Genomic DNA, 27,267 nt, shown 5'->3' with positions numbered 1-27,267 from the left:
GTATTCCAAGTTCTGTAAGAACGTTGTATAATGTTTCTCTCCTAACCGAGTCGTAAGCCTTTCTAAAATCAATAAATAGTTGATGTACCGGGGTATTGTATTCCCACTTGTTTTCGAGTATTTGGCGAATGGTAAATATTTGGTCGATAGTTGATCGATTTCGTCTAAATCCGCACTGATAATCTCCAATAATTTCTTCTGCGTATGGGGTCAATCTTGCTAACAGAATATTTGAAAGGATTTTATAGGATGTTGACAGAAGAGAAATGCCTCGATAATTATTACAGTCAGTTTTGTCGCCTTTTTTTTTTTTTTTTGAATTGGAACAATGATTGATTCTTTCCACTCTTGTGGCAATTCTTCCTTGTTCCAGATAAGGAGAATGAGTTTGTGTATCTTGTTCCACAATTTTTCGCCTCCAGCTAAAATTAACTCAGCCGGAATTTCATCTACTCCCGGAGATTTGTGTTTCTTCAATTTCTTTATAGCGGCTTCAGGAATATACGGTTCTGCGGTGTGTATCTCCTTTTCTCCACGCGCATTAGTTTTTGGCTGCGTGTTCAGCAAATCGTCAAAGAAATCTTTCCATCTATTTAAGAGGCTATCCGTATCGGTGAGAACTGTTCCGTCAGATTTCTTTAATATATAAGCACGAGGTTGATAGCCTTTCTTAAATTCGCTGATCCCCTTATACATGTCCCGAATATTTTTATTTTTACTATTATCTTCAAGTTCCTTAATTTTAGCTTTCAAAAAATCCCGTTTCTTTGTTCTAAAAGTTTTGGAAGTTTCCCGCCTGGTATCTGCGAAATTTTGTGTAGTTGTTTCATTTGGATTTTGTAGCCAGCGTAATTTTGCCTGTTTTCTCTTCTCTGCTAGTTTAATGCATTCTTGGTCGAACCATGGTTTGTTCCTACGTATTTCCGCGTGTCCCAATTTTTCTATTGCTGAACTTTTGATGCTATCTCTAATTTCAATCCAAGTATCCTCAACACTAGTGCACTCCGAGTCTTCTAAAACCGCGAATCTATTCGAAACTTCAATCTGGTATTCCTCTCTTACCTGGCTCTCTTCTAATTTCTTTAAATTAAACCTCTCCGTTTTCGGACATTGAATATTACCTTTATTCAACGATAATCTCTCCCGTATTATCGCTACTACCAGGTAGTGATCAGTATCACAATCAGCCCCTCTAAACGACCGGACGTCAATTATGCTAGATTGTCTTCTTCTATCTACTAAAACGTGATCAATTTGATTATGTGTTTTTCCGTCTGGTGATGTCCAAGTGTATTTATGAACGTCGCGATGTGGGAATTTTGTACTCTTCACGATTAGGTTTTTGGATGTTGCAAAGTTCACGAGTCTAACACCGTTGCAATTACTTCCTTATGCAAACTTTCGTTCCCTATAATCGGTTTGAAAATATCCTCTCGTCCTACCTTCGCATTGAAATCCCCTAATAGAATCTTCATATGGTATCGCGGAAGTTGGTCAAATATCCGTTCCACTTCTTCGTAAAAACTATCTTTTATATCGTCACCCTTATCTTCAGTTGGAGCATGTACATTTAAAACAATAATATCACACCACCATCCCTTAAGAGTAATAAAAAAAGTCTGTCAGTAACAAATTCAACCCGTTTAATTGCTGGTAATATTCGTTTGTGAACGAAAAACCCTGTTCCTAACTGGTGATTTTTATTTCCTTCCCCGTAAAAGAACGTAAAATTTCCTGAATTCTCAGATCCATTTCCTTCCCACCTAACTTCCTGAACTCCTACTACGTCCATCCTGTATTTCTCTAACTCACTCGTTACAGATTTTAACGCGCCTGACCTATAAAGACTTCTAATATTCCATGTTCCAAATCTCATGTCCATTTTCTTTTGCTGATGTCGTGCCAAGTTATCAGTCCTTGTCCGAGGCTTTTGTGATTGTTTCTGAACAAGTACCTTTTTTTTACAGGATGAGGGTGTTAGCCTTACCCAAACCCCCAAGCTGGAGGACCACTCCTAGTAGTCTGTCCGCGACTGCTTATTCAGTATATTCGCAGCTAACCTCTATATCTAGAGGCCTTCTCCTCGATCCGCAACCTGAGGACGCGCCATGCCGTGGTGACAGGAACCCACGTTACACGGGAGGAGAGAATTGTTACTTTTATTTTACCAATAATAGGCTAACTCATAGTTATAAGTCAAAATAAAAGTTACTGTGCTTTAAAATTGAAGTAAAACATTTGTATTATACTCGCGCTATTTATTCCTATTGCATCAGACAGCTACACATTTTCTTGTAATCGATGTCTACTTTCGGAAAAAGATCTATTTTCTTATCACTGCGTTCCATAAGGACTTTAAGACCAAATAAAATTATTTATATCCATATGTAATCTAAATAAATAAATAAATTTATGTAAACAAAAAGCGGTTCCAATAAAAAACTGGTTTAAACCCCAAAAATATTTAAAAAAAAAACGAAAAACCTCCATACCAACCCTGTGTAGCAGACAGACGCTGGTACCCAACAACATATTTCCACCAGTTTTATCGGGTAATATTAAATGTTAGTAGCGTAAGTTATTTCGGTGTTCCTATAAACATAAATTACACACGGATCGAATCACAGTACTTACAGACAAATTGTTTGTTTAGTTTCAGATATTGTATTTTCTATTGAGTTTGCGATAGTGAGCAAGGAACACTGAAATTTCGAAGCTACCGTATATTTTCCTTTTTTTTTTAATTTTGAGCTAGCACCGTTCAAGAAAAGAAAAGAGAGCTTGGTAAGTTGTAGGTCCGGTTGCTAAATATTTCTTTCGATCGTTTTTACGTTAACTGTTTTTTTACTTTGTACGAACTCTTGTGGAATATCAGTTACGGCCAGGTTATTGTAAGTCCTTTTAGTTTTCTTCGTTACACTCGTGATGTAAGAATATGAGGTGGGGTATGATGAAGGGAGAACACCTCCCCCATTATTTTGCGACTGTTATTGCCGCATTTTCATAAAAATAGGCCTTTTCTGTGTGCACATTGGGAATGTTCTCATTGCCATGTACTTGTATACAGAGTTCGAGAGATCCGTAGAAGGTAGAGACAGGGGCACAACGTTGTGATTGGTGTCTGAGGAAGGAGGGGGCATTTGTGCTGTATCGAGGACCACACGAAAATCGAAAAAGTACCAAAGTGTACTATTTCTTGGTTAGATTCTATTACGTTACGTTAGGATAGAATAGGTTAGGTTTAGTTACCTTCAGAACAGAGACATGTAAACTTTTACAATTTAGCATAGAAAATTACAATTTGCTTATAAACACGGCATCCGGATGTATACTACAGTGCAAAAAATCAAACCAACACATGCTAGGTAGCTGCTAAAGTGTAGGAATCCTATCTCACTGAGTCAGAGCGAGGGGAAGGTATTGAGCTCGTGCGACTGCGAGGGGTGCATACGAAGGAAGCAAGCGTGTCAACAACGATGGGTATGCGAGTGAGTATTGAAAACACGTGGTTACTAGTTACAATATCACCACTTCATATTAGTAAACCTCCGCTTAAAAATATATTATACCGTATCTTTCACACAATTTCAACAAGTGACGTTCGTTATTTTTGCATAATTCTATAAAACGCAAACACGATACGTTACAACCTTGACATATACATGCTATTTCCACACTGCCTTTCCCGCCACTAAATCGTAAGTGTACCTCTCTGCCTTCATGTACAGTATCCCTTACATCAAACACATCCTACAGCAATCACTTTCTTAACTTCAACTATTCCCCTCCCCTGACTTTCACTCACTCTTCTTCACAAACCAAAATAAATGATTCAGTTCACCCGGTAAACTAAAAAAAAAAAAAAAAATGGTCCGGCGATACAACACTTAATCCTCTCACACATTCACTTAGTTGCTCTTCAATCTACCGTCTATTGAATTCTCGAAGTCCTTGAAGAAGTACAGGGTACAGGGATTTAGTAAATGTTCTCTTGAACACAAGCACCAGAAGCCATATACACAATCTATGCAAACAAGGGAAGTGCAAGATGTACGTAAGCAAGTATGTGAAATCCAATTTATAATACTTACCCTTGCACTCTGGATTCCATAAATGATTTTTGATTTTTCTACGTTCATGAATGGACCACGGAAAAGTCGCAATACTATTCACATAAAGTGACGAAAATTAGCATGTACTGCATGATAAAAAAAAAATTACATTTCGTAATCGGCTTAACAATCGAATTGTTTCAAGGAACTATCGCTTAAATTACTGTTTAACTACGAAATAATATAGTATATATTTTAGACAAGTTAATTCATTTACAATATCCAAATACAACTATGAATACAAGAGTTTCCACTTACTCTTATATATGAGTCGTTTGATTGATTACTCGAATATTCCCGATCTTCTTTCAAATAATGTACACACAACACATTAACCTATAACACACAATATGGCGTATGTTCATGTTGGTATCATGTACCTTCTACTATTGTCATGGGTACATTCTTCGGTACGAATTTACTGTACCCATAAATCTTCCCTGTACCCAGACAACACGTACTTGTACGACACATGTGCACTATTCATGCATAAGCCGTTCATGTGCATTTGTGTGGATGATGAACACATACATAACCCGTGCATAAGCCGTACACTTGAATTTGCGTGGATGAATCACACATCCATAACCCGTGTATGTGCACATGTGCATTTGCGTGGGTTATGCACACGTACATAACCAGTGACTAAGTCGTGCTTGTGCGCATGTGCATTTGCATGGATGAAGCACATATTTATATAACCCGTGCCTAAGCCATTACGTGCACATGCGAATTTGCGTGGATGAAGCACACGTGCAGAACACGTGCTTAAGCCGTTATGTGCACATGTGCATTTGCATGGATGAAGCACACATTTATATAACCCGCGCTTAAGCCATTCTATACACATGTGCATTTGCATGGATTCAGCGCATGTACGAAACCCGTGTTTAAGCTGTTATGTACACATGTGCATTTGCGTGGATGCAGCGCACGCACAGAACCCGTACTTAAGCCGTTATGTGCATATGTGCATTTGTATGGATGAAGCACGCATTTATATAACCCGTGCTTAAGCCGTTATGTACACATGTGCATCTGCATGGATGCAGCGCACGTACGTAAACCGTGCTTAAGCCGTTATGTGCACATGTGCATCTGCATGGATGAAGCACACATTTATATAACCCGTGCTGTGCACGTTATGTACACATGTGCACTTGCGTGGATGCAGTGCACGTACATAACCCATGCTTGAGCCGTGCATGTGCACATGTGCATTTGCACGGCTACTGCACGTGTGTATAAGTCGTCCATAATACCGTCCAAGTGTATACTTTTACTTTCATTCTTTTACTCTCATTCTCGTCAACAATATAAAGTAATCTTGATTTTTGGTAGGTGTCGTTTTTCCTATAGGCGGTGTTATAGAGACTTTTCGACGAATGACAGCGGAATAATTATAATAACTCCATAACGTCCACTGAGCTAAGATACAAAACCAACAGGTAGCAGCACTGTAGTGATGTAGCTACTGTCAGGCAGTTCATAGGCTTACAAATTATTTTCGTGACCGATTACAGCAGAATATGTTGCGGTATTTGTTACTTGCCAAGCATGTCAAAGATACTACCTAAAGCTTTGCTCGTTGCAAATAATAAGCTCCAAAAGTAAAATTCTCACTGACAATTACTAGTTATATGTGATATATTTTGAAGGTGATGTCTTAGGTGTTCATACCTTACCAAGAAACCTAGCCTCTCTTGTGTTGGTTATTCTGTCAGCGAGGACCAGGTATTGCATCACGTACCTGTGAGCATAACACAAATACTACACTTAGAGGATTGACGGAAGTTATCACTTTCGAAGGGTTCCTTGTTCTTTGAATCTCATCTAATCATCTTTTCATCTCCTTTCATATTCGTTTGGGCTTTGGCCCTGGTACTCTTCATCTTTATGGCGGACTCAGGCAATGATCACGGACAATCGAATCTTGTTCATACCTCTCCGTTAAATATTGGTCCACATGGTCGGCAAAAAACACAACCACGAATTGTTACTGGTACTACACGTCTAGTACAAGCTACCACAACTGTTCCTACAAGTTATGCATCGTGTGTAACTAACGGACAACGAATTCGTTCTAGATCTCTTTCCGATGGTGAGCAAACATTAGACCCTAAGAAACAACGCCTTACACCCATCGCAGATCCTATTGCTGCTAACAATGTCATCACTAATATGGATTGGGCATGCACCTCGGCTGACTATCAATCAAAGTCACATCAAGAAACAGTTTATAACTTCTTGTTAACCGACTATGATACAAAATACGACTCAGTACGTGCTGTATTTCAACAACTAACAAAGTACGTTCCTCGTCCAGAAATACGAGAAATCATCAAGACACTTCGAGGCATAATCCTGAAATCGACCAATCCAAACTTCGCCACACACGTCCGGAACAATGCCACTTACGAAATTTTTGGAGTAAAAGCAAAAATATCAACTTTAAGTTCGAGCGGACGGAAAACACCACCTCCACTACGGTGTCCTCCAATGCTATCTGTCGTCATTCGAGGCGTGGAACCTGACTTCACCGATGAAGAAATTTACTCGGAATTACATTAAGAACAACTACCTGTCAAACGTTGTATACGTATTAAGAACAACCAGGGTCCAACATACTTAGTCCGTGTTCTTACTGATCAACAACAGTTGATCGACCAACTTCTTCTCAACGGTGCATATCTATACCGGCGTCGTTACAAGGTCGAACCATCTCGCACACCAGCACCTTTACCTGTCAGATGCGAGAAATGTCAACAAAACAATTCTCATCCGACATCTGAGTGTCCAAATACCATCAAATGTGGCTACTGTTCACTTGAACATTCTACAAAAACTTGTCCAAATATTAAGGAACCACCACATTGTGACCGATGTTGTCAAAGCCATCCTACTTATAGTTACAAGTGTAAAGCTAAGCCTAAACCCGACCCCGCTAAGCCAGAGCTTGTTGTACCGATACGTTCCGTTGACACACCAACCCCGCCAGCAAATTCTTTACGCCATCCAATAACCGTTGAAGACTTATTACGCTTCCTTACTATTTCTTTACAGAATATTCATCCTTTTGATCGCAACCACATCCTGAACCAGATCATATACGCAGCCAAATTACTGTTTAACTTACAACTTCATGCTACCTATTCCGGACCTACAGCTCACTTTCAAATTCAACCAATAGAAGTCTACGTTTAACATGGATACTGCTACAAACACTTATATACTACATATAATTATGGCTTATAGCTTACTTTTTCTTAACATTCGATCAGTCTTAACACACCATGTGCTCTTTACGCAGCTTCTTCAAGAAGAACAAATTGCAGCCTTTGCACTTAACGAAACGTACCTCGCACCACATCTCAACTGTTACTTTCCGAAATATCACTTACTCCGACATGATGCTCCATCTGGTCCACGAGTCTCTGGAGGAACAGCTATGGGTGTTAGCCAACGCCTTCCTTATCAGGAAGTCACGGTTCCATTAACGCTCACACTGCACCTACCTGAGCATAATGTCACGACTATTTATTTTCGAGGCCGCACTGTCACCTTTGTTACCATATATTTTCGTCCAGGTAAAGCACTCAACTACGACTTCTTTCGATATATCGATTCTACCTTTAGCACTATCTTATCATGGCAGATCTAAACTTTCATAGCCGGTCACAGCGTGACAAAAATAACTTTCTTGACTTTCTGCAAACTGAAACAGTTGCTGAGTTCCATGTTCTACCGAAGCCTACACGCCCCGTCAGCAATACTACTCCTGATGTCATCACATCAACATCTCTCTCACAGAGTATTCATATCGATGTGCTTGATTCAATTGATAGTGATCATGTGCCTATCAAACTTACACTTCACTTCTCTCCTCGCTCTCAACCTAAGCTACCTCCTCAGAAAGTATTCTGTTACAAACGAGCTAATTGGGAGCAATATCGCTCTGATTTGGACAATGCTATTAATACACTACTCATGCCAACTACACAATGTGATCTTGATCACACAATAGCCGCTCTTACTGAATCTATTCAAGATGCAGCACACCGTTCCATTCCAACAGCAGAAGTACAATTACATAAACCAAAATTGCCTCCGCACTATTTACCTTTCATATCCGCTTCTCGTTGAGCACATCGTGAGTACCTCGCTACGGGTAATCTTGAAGCGCTTAGACTTCATCGCCAATACCTTAGAATTACGCACAATTATATTGTTGCCTATAAGAAACGCCATTGGATTCAAAATTGCAACACACTTGCAAGTGAATCACACCCCAGTAAATATTGGCGCAAATTCCATCAACTCACCGGTACAGTATCCCGCACACCATACCCCATTGTTCACAATAATCAGGCAGTGATCACTGATATGGATAAAGCGAATACGTTTGCTTCATTTTTTCAAGATATTTTTACACCTCTTCCTGGTTGGCATACACCGCAGCGCCTACAAAATTCAATAAACCGACGTACAGATCCAACATCTGCTTCTCTGCGCCCATCTATCAGCCACTCTTTAGAGCCCAATAATAAACTTACCACTCCGATCCAATCAGATGATATTCGCCAAACATTGCTCCGTAAACGAAACACTGCACCATGCTTTGATTCTGTTACCTATGTTCTCATCAGGCAAGCATCACCTGCTTTTCCACTTTTTCTCAGCGCCATATATACTTTCATCCTGCGAACTGGATTTTTTCCAATCGACTGGAAATACTCGTAAGTTCTTCTATTTCCCAAACCTAACAAACCTTCAACTAACGTACAGTCCTATCGCTCTATTCATCTCACCAGTTGCCTCTGCAAAATATTAGAACGCATTGTAGTCCGCCGCTTGCACGCTCATCTTGCCACTCATAATCTACTTCCTATTCATCAAGCCGGTTTTCGACCTCATTTTAGTACAATGGATCAGTTATTACGACTATCTACGGCTGCTTATGATCAATACAACACAGGTTTTTCTTCTTGTCTGGTAGCCTTTGATCTAGAAAAAGCTTTCGACAAAGTTTGGCACCCTGGTTTACTATACAAACTCCATAACTATTTTTTTACCATCCTCTTACATCAGATTCATCCATTCTTTCTTACTAGGGCGAGTAGCATATATCTCTATTACCGGAACACTTTCTCATCCGATCTTCATCCAATCTGGCGTTCCTCAAGGCTCGTCACTGTTTCTTTTATTATACCTACTGTATGTTGCCGACCTTGTGGTTCCAAACAACATCAACATATTTCAGTTTGCTGACGACACCGCCTTTTTTACGACAGCCCGCACAGTACAATCCATTAGTAAAACTATGCAAACGGCAATTGATGCATTCGTTGACTGGTGTAATGTATGGCGATTAAGTATTAATTCTACCAAAACTCCTATTTTGGCTATTGTTTTCCTGCCACGTAGACGCCGTTCACGTATCTACAGGAATCCAAGTCGATTAAACCTCCAAGTAGACCATACACCTGTCGCGCCGTCAAATACTCTTACTTATCTTGGTGTCATATTTGACTCCAAACTTACTTGGACCCCACACCTCACCAAGATCATACACCAAGCGCAAAATCGGCTCAACCTCCTCAAGCGCCTAGTTGGTACAACCTGGGGTTTAAAACCGTTAACAGTACTTCATACATATAAACATTTATGCGGAGTACATTAACATACGGTCACACTGCCTGGACATCTGCACCGCCCAAATTCTATCAGAAGTTGGCTATCCTAGAGCGCCATGCTCTACGCCTAGCACATCGCATCAGCATACCGCATCCGACACGGTTACTTTCGAGCTGCTTGACTTTTCACCTTTATTGCACCATCTCGAAAAGCTTCGTACTCGGTACGTTTGCAAGCGAATTGACCAGCAGCATCCCATGTTACTTGATATCCTACGGTACGATATGGATCACGACCCACCCTCAGCTTACGTTGATACTCCCCTACAGCACTTCATGACACTTTATCATTTGCAACTCGATGATGGTGTAGTGGATCCCGAAATCTTTCACATCTACGAACCACGTGAGCTTTCATCATTCATATATCCATCATACGCACCGTAACCACCTATTAACATGGGCTTCCTCTGTCTCCATCAGTTCCTGAATCGCTCCAGGAACAGAAGATAACTTGCATTCGTCTGTACTAACAAATACCTTGTGATGTGGCGTTCAGAGCACTTCATTTCATTTTCATCTACTTCTCTCCATATTGCCTCCTGTACCATATTCATTCCAGTTTTACACTCGTCTTAACTCCGCACTACATGGTAATAAACTTATTATTTTCTACAATATTGCTGTCTCATGCTTATAGTGTGCTTGTACTTCATTAGATGTTATTGTCACCCTTCCATCCCCTCTCTGTGTATATGTATTTAAGAAATAAATAAATATTATATACTTGTGCGCCTCTTACACACCACATTAAACTGCAAACTACATTTTATATAAAGCACTTACCCGAAGAAAGGGCAAAACCCTTTAGCGGGACGACGGACAAAAAAAAATAGGTGTTATACATACTTTACCAAGAAACCTAACCTCTCTTGTGTCAGTTACTGTCCCAGCGGGGACCAAGTATAGCATACGTACTTGCGAGCATAGCACAATTACAGCACTTAGGGGTCTGACGAAAGTTTTCACTTTCGGAGGGTGTCTTGTTTCTTGAACCTCATTTAACATCTTTTCCATTTTTTTTCATGCTTTGGCCCTCGGCTCCTCTATCACGATGACGGACACTGACAAAGTTCACGGATCTATGAATCTCGGTCATGATATAGGATTACAACCTCCACCGATTAACATCGGGCTTAACGGTCGCCAAAAGACGGAACCAAGGATTGTTACGGGAACACCTCGTTCAGACCGTAACTCTATTCCTTCCTACGCAGACTGCATCACTAAAAGACATAGAATTAGTTCTCGATCTTTCTCTGATGGCGAACAAGCGCTAAATTCAAAGAAGCAACGAATTACTCCCAGTGTTAATCAGATTACAACTGACAGCCAAATTATGGATTGGACTCCACTTCTGCCGATAATCATCATCAGCAATACCAGCCAGATCCCGTGTACAACTTCTTGCTAACCGACTACGATCAGAAGTATGACACTGTTCGTGCTGTCTTCCAGCAATTAGTCAAGTACGTCCCTCGGCCTGAAATCCGTGAAATTGTTAAGACACGCCGTGGCATCATTTTGAAATCCAGTAACCCAAATTTCTCCACGCATGTTCGCGACAAGGCAACTTATGACATTTTTGGAGCGAAAGCAAAGATTTCTACTTTACAACGGAGTACATGCAAAACTCCTCCTCCACCACGGCGATCTCATATACTGTCTGTAGTTATTCGTGGTGTAGAACCCGATCTTACTGATGAAGAAATTGTTGCTGAACTCTATCAGGACGGGCTACATATAAAACGTTGTATCAGGATCAAGAACGACCAGAGAACAACTTATCTAGTACGAGTGCTAACTGATCAACATCAGCTTATTGATCAACTTCTATCCAAGGGCGCATATATCTATAGACGCAAATATAAGGTTGAGCCCTCTCGCACGCCAGCACCTCTGCCTGTTCGCTGCTATAAATGTCAACAGTATAATTCACACCCAACAGCTGAATGCACAAACAACACCAAATGTGGCTATTGTTCCCGCGAACATCCTACAAAAAACTGTCCAAACCTTGAAGAACCACCACGTTGTGATCGCTGTTCTGAACGTCACCCAACGTACAGCTATAAATGTAAAGCTAAGCCTCAGCCTGATCCAGCTAAGCCTGAACTCGTTGTCCCCATACGTTCAGTCGATGCACCAACTCCACCAGCAAATTCATTGCGCCATCCAGTTACTGTCCAAGATCTACTCCGTTTTCTCACTATTTCACTACAGAACATCCACCCCTTTCTTCGCAATCACATTCTAACTCAAATCATGCACGCTGCAAAACTGTTATTTAATCTACAACTACATGCAACGTATTCCGGACCAACAGTGCATTTTCAAATCCAACCACTTGAAGTTTATGTTTGATATGGGCAACTCTACCTTCGGACTTATATTCACTTTCATTATGAGTTACAATTTACTATTCCTTAACTTACGATCACTGTTGACGCACCAACTGATCTTTACACAGCTACTACAGAAAGAACAAATTGCCGCATTTGCTCTTAACGAAACTTACCTTGCACCATATTTAACATGCTATATACCGAAGTATCACTTACTTCGACATGACGCACCAACTGGACCACGTCTCTACGGAGGCACAGCTATTGGTATTCGGCAAAGTCTTGCTTATCGTGCAGTTACTGTTCCACCTTTTCTTCATCTTCCTGAACATAACATGACGACAATTTATTTTAGAGGCAAAATCATTACCTTTGTTACTATTTACTATCGTCCAGGCCGAGCTTTCAGCTATGATCTCTTCCGCTATATTGATACCAACTTCCGGCATTACATTATCATGGCCGACCTCAATTTTCATAGCCGTTCCCAACGTGACAAAGACAACTTTCTCGAGTTTGTTCGGAATGAAACACGAGCTGAATTACATACTTTACCGAAACCAACACGTCATATCAGTCGCACTACTCCTGACGTAGTCACAACTTCATCTTCACTATCTCAGTCTATTCACATATCTGTACTTGACTCCATAGGTAGCGACCAAGTCCCCATCAAAGTCGAACTTCATTATTCTCCCAACACTCAGCCGAAGCCTCCTCCTCAGAAGGTCTACTGCTACCAAAGGGCAAATTGGGAACAATATCGCGCCGATTCAGACACAGCCGTAACTACGCTCACAATGAATAGTACGCAATACGAACTCGATCGAACAATCACTGGACTTACTTCAAGACGCAGCACAACAGTCTATTCCAGCGATCGAAGTTCAGCTACATAAACCTAAGTTACCTCCGCAATATTTGCCATTTATTTCAGCATCCCGGAGAGCTTTCCGTGAATATCTCGCTAGGGGTAACCTTGAAGCGCTTCGGCTTCATTGCCAGTACCTAAGGATCACTCATAATTATATCGTTGCGTTCAAGAGACGCCACTGGATTAAAACTTGCAACACAGTAGCTAATGAAACACATTTTACAAAATGTTGGTGCAAGTTCCATCAATTAACAAGTAGAGTTTCCCGTATGCCTTACCCCATTGTTCATAATCATCAAACAGTCCCTACGGATGCAGAAAAGGCTACTTCTGATTTCTGCTTCCTATTTACAAAATATCTTTACACCTCTACCCGGTTGGCATACACCAAATCGTTTGCAATCAAGTATAAACCGACATACCGTTGCAGCTTCTTTCTTTCGTCCGCCTGCTGATCATGATTTAGAACCAAATAATCCTCTAACCATGCCGATTCAACCCGAAACTATTAGTAATACACTTAAAGGTAAACGGAATACTGAACCAGGATTTGACTCTGTTACATATGTACTCGTCAGGCAAGCGCCTCACTCTTTTCTACTCTTTTTTAGCACCATTTATACCTTTATTCTGCAAACTGGATATATTCCACTCGTCTGGAAATACTCAAAAGTGCTTCTCTTTCCTAAACCAAAGAAACCTCCATCAGAAGTCACATCCTATCGTCCTATTCACCTCACTAGTTGTCTCTGCAAAATCTTGAAAAGAATCCTTGTCCGTCGCATGCACGACCATCTTCACTCACATAATCTTCTTCCAATACATCAAGCTGGATTTCGGCCAAATTTTAGTACTCAACATCAATTATTCCGTCTCACCACAGCTATTTACAATCAATATAATGCAGGTTTTCCTTCGTGCCTTATAACGTTTGTTTTGGAAAAGGCTTTTGACAAAGTTTGGCACCCTGGCTTACTATATAAACTTCATAACTATCTTTTGCCAACTTCGTACATCCGTTACATACACTCCTTCTTAATAGGACGACTAGCTTATATCTCAATCAATGGAACGCTACTCATCCTATCTTGCAGCAAACTGGTGTACCACAAGGCTCATCATTGTCTCCTTTATTACACTTACTGTACGTCGCTGATCTTGTTATTCCTAATAACACCACAATATTTCAGTTTGCTGATGACACTGCTTTTTTCACATCTGGCCGTACTGTACAATCTCTTAACAAAACCATGCAAGTAGCTATTGATGCATTTGTGCGATGGTGTCATGTTTGGAGGTTAAATATTAACTCTTCCAAAACACAGAGGTAAAATTTTGGGATGCGGTGTGTACCCACTAAAGTCTTCGGCACATTAAACTTTCATAGGTACATCAGCGAAGTACCTTCTATTTCATGGGTACTTGTGCAAAATTATGGGTACTGTTTAGAGTGTACACACAAGCATACTTGCATTCCCAAAACATTTTATGTAAGAATGACAAACAGCAATAAAGTATCATAATAACTAATCTTGGATATATTCTGAAAATCATAAACGAGTTAAATCTTGGCTCTGAAGATACCGTGTTTAGTGAAAAATCTTAATTCGCATGGAATAGGGTCGATCACTTTTGAAACATAAATCCTACTCGTTTTCTTACAGGGGGTGGGGTGCTTTAGTGGTAGAGCATTCGTTTCCGGTGCTTGGGATTCCTGGTTCGATCTCAGCTCACGGACTGTGGAGTTTGTGGTGAGCAAATACCGTGCTCGTGTGTTTTCTCGTGGCTCTCCCGTTTGGTCCCACTTTCTTCATTCTATCATTTTACTTTTTTACTGAGGCCCACGGCATACAGGTCATTATTTCTCACGGAAAATCATTTATCTTGCCTGATATGAACTTGGGATGTCTAACAAGGTACATTCGCGAAGTGTCCCCTCGGGATTCGTGTACAATTGATTTAAATACAAAGTTCTCAGCGGCGGAATGTATACAGTACTAACTTGAGCGGCCCATACGGGTAATTTGCATGTTTATGGGCCTTCATGTATCCGGAATTCATAAACAACTATAACGCTCGGACGCAAATTGCTTTTAATTTCGTTAGATGTAAATAGTCATGAATGTGGTTATATGCAAAACAAATTGCATCAAGTACGACTTTTCTGACGCATGTCACTCACCCCGGCCGCCATCTTGGATACACCATATTGGATTTTTTACTTTCGATTTTTTAAATGGGCTTGAATGCAAGCAATATATCAAATTCATATAAAACTTTCTTGGAAATCCACTGGTGTAGTTGCTTTTACCATGGCTTTGGATCGTTTGGAAGTAATTGCGTATTAAATCTCTCCAGACACTTCGCGAATAGACATTTTAGAGTAATATCAGTTAAGATAACGATGTTGACAAATCGAAACAATTTCTAACTGCAAAAAAAGTGTAGGCAGTGGTATATTGAAGAGGGTCTACCGGGCTTAAACCATCCACCCAAAATTTTATTTACTACCTTAAAATAAATGAAATTTTTCAGAATTTGCACATTTCCAGAAGTAGTTAGCAAAGCCCCCGAAACAAAATCGTAAATACACCATTGACTGTAGATATAAACTAACTCTTTACAACATTGGTGTTATAATCTTATTATATTTGCGAGCGATTGTTATTACTTTCATGTTATACCATAAAAAGGACGTATTCTCTTACGGTCAAAATGACTAATGTAAATGAAAATACGACCAGATTTGGGTGAAGACCTATCATTTCCGTATTTACGTCTGTGTGTATGTATGCATTTACGTTCAGGGAATATTTTGTTCACAATAAATCGGTTAAAAGATTACATATACACACGGGGAACTGCACAATTTTCTATTTTTCAACATTCGTGAAGTGCCTGACATTTAATATGCAATACCTTGCAAACGGTGCAAGCTACGTTAAAATTAACTACTACCAATGAATTCCCGAGAAACATTTATATGAATTTCATGTATCACATGCACCTATTCTCATTAAAAAAAACGAAAGTTGAATCAAATATGGCGGATCCAAGATGGCCGCCAGGATGGGTAACACTTGTCAGAGAAGCAGTACTTGATGCAATTTGTTTTGGATATACCAACATCCCTGTCCAATTATATCTAAAGAAACTAAAAGCAATTTTGTGACTGAGCTTTATAGTAGTGGTTGACTAAATTGCGGATATATGACGGCCCATAAATATGCAAATTACTTGTATGGGCCTCTAAAATTAGTACAATAAACGGGAACTTTGCATTTGAATCAATTTTACACAAATCCCGAAGGGACACTTTGCGAATGTACCTTGTAAGATATCATATATTTTTATTCAGTATTATTAACTGTTTTCTAAGCACAGTGTTGGAAACTATATGTGTGAAATTGTTTAAGTTACCATTTTTTATTTATGTCAGTAACTATGACCTATTTATTTTATTGTTTCTGTAGAAAAACTGTGACACAGATCAATTGGTACTTAGTACAGTGTAATATGTGTACAAAGGCGGCTTCTAAAAAAATTTTGTTGGTGAGGCAGTAAAATGGGATAAAATGGGAACAGTGGATTATACTTCAGTATTTGAATGAATTCAGGGTTAATCTTTTATAATTCCATCTCGGTTATCCTTGGAATTTCGAAATTCTTTCAAATTTTGTTTCTGAGTAAAGCTAGACAGTATGATGGAAATTCATTAGACATTATGGGGATCTCACCAGAGAAGCAGCATTGCCAACTCAACATAAGCTACGATTTTTCTAGTAGCAAAACGTCGCCTTTTTGCACCTATCGAATGAATATCTATAACGTAAGCAAACAAGTTTCGACTTGGCAGTCAGTTTTGTAAACTAACACCACTACAACATCATGAATATTACAAGGGATTCACTGCAAGAAACTTACTACTGCTCCATTTGTTACATTTGCTTTATGAAACGAAATGTTCAAATCACTGTATTTTGCATCCAAATCTGACAGGGTTATTTCCACCTTTCTTCATTCGAGCTCACTACCTTCTATATCAGATTCATATAAAAGCCCTTTAAGTTCCTTCTCAATTGAACTTTGGCGAAGAGCTCGATTTGCCATTGTTCCAATGCTACTTCAGATTTCCACATACAGTCACAGTCAGATAATAAGAAACTAACAATTTTCTATGAAATATGCGTCTTCAGTCAGTGTTGCAGGCTGCTGCTTGTAGATTATATCATTAAAAGTACTTGATAACACCAGAGGTGCAGCATCATAGTTCTTTCCAATCACCATTGAAACTTGATGCTCTTTCTTTATGTATATAACAGGTTTAAAGGAATAAACTAATAGAAATTAAAATATTTATGCGCCAAAAAATAATCAGAAAAATGTATATGTTAATTTTTAACGTGCAGTTGGCAACAGAGCACCAAAACAATAGCTAAGGTTCCCCTGCATGTTGTAATACCAAAATTGTTTCAAAGAAAAATAAAATCTATAGCCAAAACATTGGAATATAGCAGTTAGCTTATGCAATGAACAGCTCCTTCGTACTATCAAGGGAGAAGAGGGAAGGGTCTGAGCCCTACGGCACTTTCTTTATTTATAAATATAGGAAACAAAACACTAAAATCTAAGGAAGTATGTTGTATCAGGTATGGGTCAAGCTTGACAATGTCAATTGTCTTCAGATATTTTATACAATTAGAAATGTTACAAAATGTATCAAAAATAGTTTTAGCGTCTCCGACGCCCTACTTGGTGTTATTATTGTTAATAGCAATCTATAGAAACCTTTCAGTAATCCTTCTATCAAAAGACAGCATCCTAATTTAATGGAAATGTAATAATGCGATGTAATGTAATAATATAATAATGAAAATGTAAAGTCCTAATTCTAACTGGGAACTCAGGTTTATGCAAGGCTAATTCATTCATCAGTGACAATGTAAAAATTATAGATGTTCAAGCTTTTTGGCACTATAATATTATCTAGAGGTGCTGTAAAACTTAGTTAAACAGAAAACAACAATTGACATATTCCTGTTTAAATATTCATATCTAGACAAGTTCATACATCTACTTATCAACCTGAAACTACTACTGACATCTCGAACATCAATCCAAAATAAAGGGATTCTTTATTTCTGTACATATGAGATTAGAACTCCCTTTCATACCCAGAACGAAATTGTCCGTCCTTTAAGAAGGTAAAGTTCAATACATGGTAACATGGCTTAGAACCTCAGTCAAATAGATTTATAACAGGAGATTGAAATTGTCCATCTGAAGGTTACAGGAAAGCTCGTGTTAGTTGCCATTGAAAGACAATGTCCACACCCATAAATTCTAATAAACACAAAATTGAAGAAGGTATCTACATAGGTGTAGAAAACAATATTGTTTTAATGGCAAAGAAGAAATGGATAGGAAGCTGAAAACAAAAACCATATTTTCTCACGAAAAGAGAGGTATTTCAATTTAGATATAGGTGACACAATGTACATTGAAACTAGGTAGCATATTATATTTTAAAACATGATCAGATTTAAAAAAGGAATTCTGACGAAAGCACATTCTGTTTAATAAATAATACTGTTACGATTTTATCTTTGCCGAAACTTTAACGGTATTATTTACTGAATAGTATATGCTTCGAATAGAATTATTATTTTTGTTTTCTATCAAGAAGTTTTAAGATAGAATGAGTGATGTCCATAATCAGATTTTTTGTCGCTCCTTCACTTCTTCAATAAGCTTACGAGAGAGGGTTTTGACGCTGTTCATAGAATTGTTCGACAGTGGTAATTATCCACGAATTCCGGTAGTGACCTTTGTCATAGATAATTTATGATTTTTAATGATGTGGAGATGAATGATGATACTTTGATGTATATGGTTAAATGGACCGTGCTTACAAGCTGTACGTGATAGGAATCAGCTATGCTAAACATCTTCATGTTTTCTCTGTATTGACGTATTTCGTTGCCAAGTACAATAATAGCGCTCATAATTGAAACATGAATATCTAAAAAGACAAAACAACCCATAACATAAGTCACAGTATGCTGTCACTAAAACACTAACGCAACGGACATTGTACACCGTCTTAAATTTAAGTACCCGTATTCATAGGTTCTAAGTTAATACCTAGAAAAACCTATAGCGGGAATATCGTTAATGAAGTGTCTTAAATATGTAACTTGTTCCAAACAACTCCATCAACATATATTATACTTAACAACGGTACTATCAAAACCATAAGTTAGGCCTAAATGCTCCAGAAACAGTTAGACCAATATTTGTATTTGTAAAGATAAGATTTGAAAGGAAGAGAACAATTAAGCATACGTTGACTGGTTCGGAATAAAAAATATCATAAAATTTACTTGGAAAATATTACAGGTTACAATATTACTTGACACTAACACACAAATAAAAACACTGAACAGTCTGTTCCTTGCAGCATTGTGACCTTTTGGAAAAATCAGTTAAATTGCCTATTGTAGTCAATTTTATTTCGTGAGCATAATGCATGCTAAATAAATAACAGTATACGCTATACATGCACTTGATAATGAAGTCGATAAGTGCAATTAGATAAATGTCTAACAATTTTCTAAATGTAACAAATCGAGAGAAGACAGTTTACGTTTTCTGTCCCTTTTAGGATATTTGTCAACAGACTGTATAAATGTCTCAGAGCTACTGCATATTCTTTAAATAATTATCAGTTTCAACCTATAGTAAATCTTCCACAGTATACACGTTACTCACTTGATTTTACAAAATACATTTAAATACTGATAATTATCAACATACATTGAGTTTATAATTTCATATACAAGCAGTACTAGTTTTTGCTATTCTTAGTTAGCAGTTTGTTCTTCATGCATTACGGAAAATTACCAAGTGCAGAGAAACTATTCACATTCTTGATATGCGTGCAAATTTTTCAGCATTCTGATTTAACTTTCCTTCACTTTGTTATTTCAAAACTTTATAGCATAATGCAGTTTCTTTAGAAAAGTATTACAAAAATACAATCTGACACACAATCACAGTCATACGTCTTGCGAATAAAATCAGAAAAATAAACACGCTGCTGAACAAGACTGCACTTATTTAATATATAAGAACATTTACACGTGACGTTTCGATCTTCTAGCCAAGATCCTCATCAGACGTATACTGATGAGACTCCTAATTGATATATCACATGACTACCTTTCTATTTCAAATGATATCACATATTTCAAAATGGCGTATTTCAATAGACGGCGGCGGTTCATGATCTACTCTGCCAATTCACCTTTTGACAATATGTGAAACTACCACCGTTTGCATTGTCTATCTTTCATTATTTTTACGATTTAACAGTTTATTTGATGATCCATCTATAATATAGCATAGTCCTTTTCCCACCAATTTTAATCCCTCCCTCTCCGTTTCTTATGGCGCTCAGCTACTACAACTTTACACATACACATATTTCCACATCCTCTATCAGTTGCACTATGTCTCATCCCTCAACAAGATTCACTCATTTTGACCCTTTACTTGTCAGCGTCGCTTGTCCTTGACAGTAACTGTGTTTTTGGACTTTATCAGTAACTGTCCCATTGCAATATGTTGAACTAGAGCATGTTGAGATTGCCTTTCATTAAAATCCAAGGTACGACACTGGCATTTCTACCAACCAACATCTCGATAATGTCGATGCGATCGGCATTCGATAATGGCATGATTCAACACCTTGGACGAACTCTTACTTAAATTAGATACCGGTGTGGTTATAAATTCGAAGTTCATATAGTTCAATCAGATTACACTAATAATGTTCTTAAATTCTAGCTCAGCTTCATATATCTCACCACTCTCTCCTCATTTAAAGCTTTTGCGCGAAATTCAGAATGGTTGCTAGGAATATGGTGGCCGTCATTATGATACGCACCATAATGTTACCCTCGGCGTAACGTGTTCTTACATTTACCATCCTCTATCTACAATGACTTTTATTTTATAAATGCTGCGAATGGAATCTTGACTCACCATTTATTTTACTTGCAAGGAAAGCTTCGTGCATAAGGAAACTATTATATTATTTCATTATATTCTACAAGGTGCCATTTCTCATTTTGTTTTTATATTTGCACATAATTACTTCAACATTTATGTTTCTTAGAATTTAATTTCTTCGGAGCCCATATGCGTAGACAACAAACACGTCCATTATAAGTTAAGCTACAAGAGGTTCATGACACACACGAACAATTTTATTCAAAGAACGTCCGTCCCTTGTGACGACGCCTGCCCATGCAGACAAATTTTATTATGAAATACGAGAAGTAATATAAAATTACCTTTTTCGTATACACAATTGTGCTGCCTCTCCATTTTTTCTGTTCTTCCACTTACTCACACCTAATTAATTAAAACTGGCATCGTCACTGTTAAGAATACATCAGTTAGTTCCTTTGTCAATGTATCCCAATTTAAAATACTTTTCACTGAATGTTTTATAGGTTAAGAAATAGTTACTCTTGAAGCAATCGATGACTCGAAGCAACTGACTCAGTGAAGCAATCGATGCAATTAAGTTCACTATTGTTGACTGAGTAGGTATTGAAGAAATGACCTGGAAACGACTGCTAAATCGTAGTGTGAAATATGGTATGAAAAGTTGTTCAAATACATAACCTTACATATTAACGTCTGATGGTTGCATATGAATTTGTGATTAAATTTGATTTTTTTTTTTAAATTTTGATTAGGGAAAACGTAGATATAGGGAGCAAAAGCACAGATTTGAAGCATCAATGCACTGTCATCTCTGAAAACATTCGTATTCTCACTTTTTTGATTTATTGTCTTATGTGTTAAGGTCAACACCACAACATCTATCACTGATAGCGTAAAACGTCTTACTTTTTAAAATTCCCTCTGTAGCCTATTTGTCAAAGCATTCATCTCGAACTATGATGTACAGAGAAGCGAAAATTTTTTTGCTAGTCCGAGGCTAGCTCCCTTGCGAGGGTTACGCCCTCTATCCGGGGTGAGTGATTAAATTATTGGAGTAGTAAGGTGATTGGAGCTGGTCTATGGGATGTAGGAGAACTGGATCATCATTTATTTAAGTAGCACTTTATTATATTTCAACTTTATTTCATTTTATTTTAGTATCCATTGGACATTATGATCTTGTGATCATAATCATTGGGTCAGGAAGAGATGATGATGAGGTGCAATTGACAGGACAAACACAAACAAGTTGTTAAAAACACGAATGGTGGTTATCTTCTTGTCCAGGGGCTTCTCTGAACAGTGATGAAGACGAGTGAAGCCCGGCTAGTATTATGAGTTTACAGTGCAACATATGTGGGCGAAACGTGACGGGGAAGATTGTCGGAAGAGAAGGCGTAAGCGAGAGAATGATCGCGGTGGCCAGTTGGAATTGTTTCAGATAAAGAAAGAGAGCAAAGATAGAGGGCAAATGACGAAATTATATCCCAGATGGTAGTGGCGGTCGATGTCCATTGTGTCCATAAGTAAGGATGCCTTTGCTGAATTTGAGTGGTAATGAATTTGAGCCTTAACTTTTGTATGTGATGAAGTATTGTTGGAAAAGTTATGCAGTGATACAACTCCTGCGTTAGACTCGGGAGCTTGATTTGATAAGCTAAGCGGAAAGCATTGCGTTCGAGTACTTTCAATTTGGCATAGAAGGAAGGCAAAGCACTAACCCAGGAAAGTTCGCCTACGTCAGGATGGGACGTAAAAATACCATATAGGTATTTAGGACTGCAGTAGGCTGTAATCCTCAGTTGGTGCCAATAAGATGTTTAAGTAGATTTAGACGATTGTAGGCCTTGCGAATGATTTCTTTCAAATATGGACGCCAAGTTAGATGATGATGGATAGTGAGATCTAGGTAAGTATCCTTTTTGGAGGTTTCAATTCGTGTGCCATCAACACTGATGTTAAGAAGATTCAGATTTTTCTCTATTGGAGAGGGCTTCCCAGTTGGAATAAAGACTATTGCCTGCGTCTTAGTGGAGTTGATGTGAAGTTTCCACGTATTGCACCATCTAAGGAAGGAGTCAATCGCTATGCTAAGAGAAGGATTGATCTGTGGAACGGTCCGGGCTTGTCAGAGAAAAGCAGTGTTATCGGCATATTGAAAATTGTACACATTGGTAGGAAGAGCCGTCACGTCAGCTAAAACAAAAGGTATAGAATGGGTGAAAGCGGAACCTAGAAGTACACCAGAGTCAATAAAAATAGGATGAGATAGAGAGTTATTTATGATTACGTAAGATAGGCGGTTAGAAAGAAAATGAAAGATGAAGCGGAGGTAAGATAGTGGAAGCCGGAAGCGGTGAAGTTTAAACATGAGAGCTAATTGCCATACTTTATTAAAAGCTTTTTCAAGACCAAAAAGAATGAGACAAAACGGACGTGCAGTATTATAATGATTCGTAATGAGATTTATGATTCTGAGTAATTGGTCATTGATGTGAAAATTAGGTCGGAAACCAGCCTGATGCACAGGTAACAGATTATGGGTAGTGAGATGAAGATGATGTCTGATGACAATGATGCGTTCTAGGATTTTACTAAATACAGAGGTTAGTTGAATCGGTGGGTAAGATGCAACAGAAGCTGGAGGTTTCTTAGGCTTTACAAACATGGTGGTAGAGGAGGTTTTCTAGTCTGGGGGAAAGTAGCTGGTACGCAGAGTGAACGTATACATATAAGAAAGGAGGAGAAGAAGACAGTAAGGTGCTTCTTTGATATAGCTGAACGTTATCCGATCCAGACCAGGAGCTGTATTCTTCGCCGAGCATGTTTTGGCGAAGAAAAGGATAGATATTTTGCATAGCGATAGTGAAAAATGAAAGTAGTTGTTGGATAGTAATGGTTTCTTTGGCAGTTGGTGGTGGTAGATCGCGCTGAGTTGGTGGTAAAAGAGGTCTTAACGGAACAGGTAGCTTCGGATTTTGAGGCTCAGCTATAGGCCGTACTTTGCAGCGATAACTATAAGTCGGGTGCAGCTCCGGACATGTAGAAAATTGAGGAGGCCTAGCTAAGTTAGAGCAAGCCTTGATGTCGTGGGCACCACTACAGTACCCACATTTGCTAGGTTGTGTGCATTTCGAAGTCGGATGAGAATTGTACGCCACACCGCGTTAACATCTCAGTAGTAGAGACGGTGACGATTTGGACGGCTCGACTGTATGCTTTTTATAGATGAGAGCGCCATAAGTTAACAGATCATCAATGGTAGTTTGTGAAATTTTTACGTTCAGTGATTAAGAATGTTGAAACATAGGATTTGAAGATTATCCCGTTTCGTGTACGAACAATTTGAGCGACTGAAGCGCGGAGTAGGTATTTGATGAGCTGTGGCAGAACCAGCTTGGTGTTTTCAAATTTGGTATCGAAATTATTAAGTAAGAATGAATGGAGACGAAGTTTGGAGGAATCTTCTAGAGACGGAAATTCATTACCGTCGTCGAGGTTCATGGACGAAACAGACTGTTCTGATTCACTCACGGTGTGATTACGCTTACACAGAGGCTGAGTTGAGGAAACGTTAGATATATCCGGTGTGCGTGATCGGGATCTACCAGTATTTTTGCCTTGAGAAGCAGAATTCGCCCAGTCCCCTGGCCCACTGACGTGGGGTTCAGAGACGACCCAGGAGGTTCCTGTGGTAGTCTCGGATGGCCACCTGAAGCCATCCAGATGAAAGCAGAAGCTTACGAGAGAATGGAGGATAAGGTTCAAGAAACGTCCTCGATCGGGTGAAACCCTCTGAATTCTCTCTTCAACACTTCGCCCGAAATTCAGGTCTACCTGATCTGCGTCCACAAAGCAGTAATAACCAGAATACAGACTTGGCAATTATAAATTGATGCCTCACTGGGAAAGCCAATGACGGATTAGTAGGAGAAAGAGATTCAACATCTGTAAGATTTATATGATTCACTAAGGGACTATATTAATTAGAACATCCGAGTTAAACACACGTAACAGAGTGACAGCGAGATCTAAAAATCTGAACTTTGAGAAACGTCCTAGAGAGGTGAAAATATAGTTTAAAATTAGAAAAGGAATCACGTAATTTATCTTCCTTTTCTTATATACTAGTATATTTATTTAAGCATCCAAACATCTCCATCTAGGATTACAAGATAACGGGAAGAGAGAAACATTTCCGTTTTAAGAATTAAATCAGAAAAAAATTCTATTCTACCTGACCTAGACTCGAACTCACAAACTTTGAACTTGAAGATCAGAGTCCTACATACTGAGCTGGTAAGTGCTACTAGAACTTTTCACTCTTCAGGAATCTAACACGACCTGTGCGTAGGAAATTTTCTAAGTTCTTAATGTGTGACTGAATTACTTTATTCGCTTCACTGACCTTATTTAAGAATGGAAACTGAATACGCTGAACGTAAATATGTTTCGCTGTCGTAAAGCAAGGGTCATAATAAATGTAAATAAGGTTCTTATTATTATATAAAACACAGAAGTATTTATCCGTGTGTAGCACAATATAACACAGTGGTCCAGTAAAATTAGTTACACCACTTTTCATATCTCCTTCCTTCTCTTCTCTCTAGATCATGTCTGCAGATGGATGTTCTGACTAATAAGCTACAGTGACGAATTTAAGAAGTAAGACGATATACACTATAAATAACAAATTTATATAGGGCAATAAATCGAAAAACTCTATATCAATCTTTTGCCACCACCCCGTTGGAAAAAATCCTGCGGGTGATAGTGATTTTCATGTTGCTTAGTTACTGTATTATATTGTACTATACACGGAATAAATACTTCTGTGTTTTATTTAATAATATGAACCTTAATTACATTTATTACGGCCCTTGCTTGACGACAGCGAAAAATGTTCATGTTCAAGTTAATCAGTTTCCATTCTCAAATCAGAACAGTGAGGTGAATGAAGTAATTCACGCACACATTTAGGACTCAGAAAAGTGTCCTGCGAACATGTCGTAGTAAATTCCTGAACAGTGGAAAGCGCTAGTAGCAGTTGTTAGCAGCTATTAATTTAACACATAGGACAATAAATTAAAAAAAACTGAGAATACGAATCTTTTCAAAGATGGCAGTGCGCTGATGCTTCAAATCTATGCCTTTACTCCCTATACCTACGTTATTTTCCTAGATAAAATAAAAACTCTTCAAAATTAATCACAATTTCTTATGCAACCATTCCTTTCTTGGAGTACTGATCGGTCACAAACCGTCACGGCGATGTAAAGGCACTTTTGGCGACGAGGATACAATAATAAGAAATATGCAATTCCTGTAAAAAAAAAAAAAAAAAGATGTATGTGCTCTATCGAGTTTTGAAAACAGAGCTCCTCATATGTACACAGTATGACTACTAACAACATAATGCAACATAAAATCATGGTATTTTATGCTCGGTGTCTACTTGAGAACCTTACTTCTTGTTTTCTTCAAATAATAAAGGTTTTCAATCATACGAATATCTTATTTTTATATTTTTACTTCGCAACACATTCAAAGGAGCAACATTTTATTTGCATTTTTTTTCTTAGTAGAAGTGTGAACATATTTTAGTCTAGCAATCTTACCAGGCGCGTACGTCTACCAAGGCACGTAGCCACGGGAGGCGTTCGGGGTTTGCGGACTAACCTCCTTCGAGACCAGAAATTAAAGAAATTAAGGAAGGATAAAGCGGAATAAAATGACAAAAATTAAAAACGGCGTTAAAAATTAAAAAAATAGTACAGAAAGCTTTAGGTTACTAATCTTATGACGACATTTGTATTACATGCAATACATGGTGGTGAGGTGAGTGAGATATTCCGGAAGATGCAGGGAATTTGAAATTACCGGAAGTTTCACAATTCCTAGAATATCTGCTACTAGTCAGGGAGATTTCAAGCTTTTGAAAGCATAATGCCGATTGTGCAACAGCGTCGACATTTTTGATCACAATTTTTCGTCATCGAATCGTTGCAGACTCAAACATGTTATTTGAAAAACAATTTTCTGCTACTCCTTTAACCTGTCGTTTGGTACAAGGAGTAGTTAAAGTAATAATAAAAACAAAAATTCATGTGAAAAGAAAGTTGTGTTAACATTTGCTTCAACAGTGAAAGGGACGCAGATATTGTGAAATATTTTACAAGACATTATTGAGTTTGTACACTCATGTCCAAAATTATTGTCGTATGTCT

The 27,267-nt window shown here is 38.4% G+C and overlaps 1 protein-coding gene across 1 annotated transcript in view; it reads left to right on the top strand.

Annotated features, from left to right (window-relative positions):
- LOC145682723 (uncharacterized) overlaps positions 1 to 27,267 on the top strand; it is a 130,977-nt gene that overhangs the window by 41,851 nt on the left and 61,859 nt on the right. The window lies entirely within an intron of this gene.

Source organism: Thermobia domestica, chromosome 4, assembly GCF_964235325.1.
Source record: "Thermobia domestica chromosome 4, izTheDome1.hap1.1, whole genome shotgun sequence".
In the NCBI taxonomy this organism is placed as follows: Eukaryota; Metazoa; Arthropoda; class Insecta; order Zygentoma; family Lepismatidae; genus Thermobia; species Thermobia domestica.
Note: the sequence above shows the minus strand (reverse complement) of the source record. Positions and strands in the feature narration are given on the sequence as shown.